At 32.4% G+C, this 2,876-nt stretch overlaps 1 pseudogene; it reads left to right on the forward strand.

The window, feature by feature from the left end:
* Positions 1-345: 345 nt before the first annotated feature.
* Positions 346-2,360, forward strand: LOC149193391 (putative laccase-17 pseudogene; annotated as a pseudogene).
* Positions 2,361-2,876: the final 516 nt, after the last annotated feature.

Here is a 2,876-nt window from a genome sequence, read left to right on the forward strand (position 1 = left end):
CACCATCACTGGTCAAGAAGGGACTCTATGGTGGCATGCACACAGTTCATGGCTTCGAGCTACTGTCTATGGTGCCTTGATCATCTTGCCAAGGCTGGACACCACTTATCCCTTTACCTTTACCGGGCCTCATCGCCAGATTCCCATTCTTCTAGGTATACTGCCGCATTATTCAATGTTTTATGTTCTTCTGTTAGAAATATTAATTGTGCTTCATTTCAATTTAAGTTGTAATGCGATTGAAATATTTGACCCTGTTTGCATTGCCAGGAGAATGGTGGAATAGGAATCCCATGGATGTTGTGAATCAAGCAACCCGAACAGGAGCTGCCCCCAACTCCAGTCATGCCTAATCTTCCATTCTATAACGACACCAAGACTGCTACTAGCTTCGCTAATGGTCTTAGAAGGTTGGGCTCACACGACCACCTAGTCTTCGTTCGGAGAATCTTTTCTACACCATCGGTTGGGCAGTCTTGTGGAGGTCCCAACGGATCAAGATTTGCAGCAAGTATGAATAACGTACCATTTGTCCTGCCAACCACTTCTTCAATCCTTCAAGCTCAGCATTTTGGCATGAAAGGAGTATTCTCCGCGGACTTCCCCGATAACCCTTCCGTGCGATTTGATTATACTGCACAGAACATCAGCAGAGGTCTCTGGTCGCCTGTGAAAGCGACAAGGGTGAAAGTTCTTAAATATAACTCTACGGTGCAAGTAATTATTCAAGGAACGAATATTTTTGCGGGTGAAAGCCATCCTATCCATCTCCATGGTTATCACTTCTTTCACCCTATCCATCTCCTTGGTTGTCACTTCTACACATAGTTACTTAAAATTCGAATTCGATTCGATTTGGTATAGAAAAAATTTGATTACCTAAAATACAATATGGAAAAGTTCTAAAATATAGATCCTTCAAAATTAAATTATTTTTAAAATAAAATAAAAAAATTATATTTACAATATATTTAAAAAAAATCACTTAGTCAAATCTTAAATTTTAATATAACTCTCAAAAATGAAAAATAACAACAAAAATGAAAAATAACAACATTATTAATTAGATCTAAGACTTTTGTGATACTTACAATATTATTAATTAATAACTAAAACAATCTAAATGTCTATTTGTAGATTTTTCAAAGAGTTGTTTATAGTGTATATAAAAGCACACCCAAACTTTAATTCATGGTTTTGATTTCCTTATCGTGGAAAAGAAGAGTAGCATGAAATTCGAAAAAAAAAATGGAAATTATATATTTTATAAATATTTATAAATAAAAGTTTATTATTTTGATATAAGAAATAATTATTTTTAACAAGTATAAACTTATGATTAATCCCAAATAATTTATCAAAATAAATATAAACTTATTATTTCTTTACAATATTTTAATATAAAATTTATTGTTTTATACTACTGCATTTTTTTAATATGGAATTTTATGTTTTTAATGTTTTGAATAATATAGAAATTTCTATTTAAATATTTTATTTTTTTATTAACAAATTTTAAATGGTAACTGGGTTTTCTTTAAATTGGAAATTTATGTTTTTAATGTTTTGAACAATATAGGAATTTCTATTTAAGTATTAAATTTTATATTAATTTTTTTTTATAAAATTAAATAATATAAAAATTTCTATTTTTAAATATTAAATTTTATATTAATAAAAACACTTTACCAAATTCTATCTTAATTGTAATATTCTTAAATTACCATTTACACTTTATTATAATTTTTTTTAAAATAAAAAATTTATTATTATAATTTTTTTTTAAATAAAAAATTTATTACCTAATTTCATCATAATTGTAATATTTTCCACTAGATTTACAATTCATTATAATTTTTTTAATATATTAATATTTATCTATATCAATACCGTACCGAATTGCAATTTCCGAATTTACAGCCGAACCGAATCGTACCAGTACGGCGAATTTGGTAGCTATGCTTCTACATCGGGGGAGCAGGCTTTGGCAATTATAATGCACAAACCAATCTTCAGAAGTTCAACCTGGTGGATCCTCCGATGCGCAACACTCTGAACGTTCCAGTCAATAGCTGGGCTGCAATAAGATTCGTGGCTGACAGTCCTGGTGAGCATTTAATTTGTTTCACAGCATTCCACTTTCCTTCTCTACTGGTGTCGTCTCTTGTCCTGAATGATGGATCATACTTTGCGCATAGTGGTAAATATGGCGATCATTACTTATTACAGGCGCTTGGGTGATGCACTGCCACTTGGACGTGCACATAACATGGGGGCTGGCCATGGTGTTTGTGGTTAACAATGGACCTGACGCTCTTTTGAGTCTCCAGTCACCTCCCGGAGATCTTCCGCTATGCTGAAGAAAACTGTGATGCATACCAATCGATCATAGCGATCCTCGATTGCTCCCACTTCACTCTTTTTCCTTCTCGTCACTTTGCTCCTAATTCCATCGTTATGTCTATCTTGGGATCCCCCACTTGTTATGACAAAGTTCCGCGCCATTATTTGTATTCACATTCAGTGGCAGTTCGTGGAAATTTTTATATCTTATACCGTCACACCAGCATAATGTCCGAAATGCTGCTACGTAAATGAGAATATTCTAGTGTAGAAAAATAAGTAAACATAATGAACAAAGCACAAAATCATGAGTAGAGCTAGTTTTCAGTGCAAGTATATCATGCATTTTTATAATGGCTTCGTGTTATTGAACTAGATTTTATTAATATATTCACCATCTTTTTGAACTAGGTTTTATTAATACATTCACCATCTTTTAACATATGGTGAGTTAAAAAGAAAAACAGAGAGAAAACAAATCATTTCCAATTTGTTCCGCTCTGAAAATTAGCCTAAAAGAAACGAGAATCGAT

The sequence above is a fragment of the Pinus tabuliformis genome, chromosome 2_2 (assembly GCF_031772625.1).
Source record: "Pinus tabuliformis cultivar Carrire ecotype Pingquan chromosome 2_2, CPIR1, whole genome shotgun sequence".
In the NCBI taxonomy this organism is placed as follows: Eukaryota; Viridiplantae; Streptophyta; class Pinopsida; order Pinales; family Pinaceae; genus Pinus; species Pinus tabuliformis.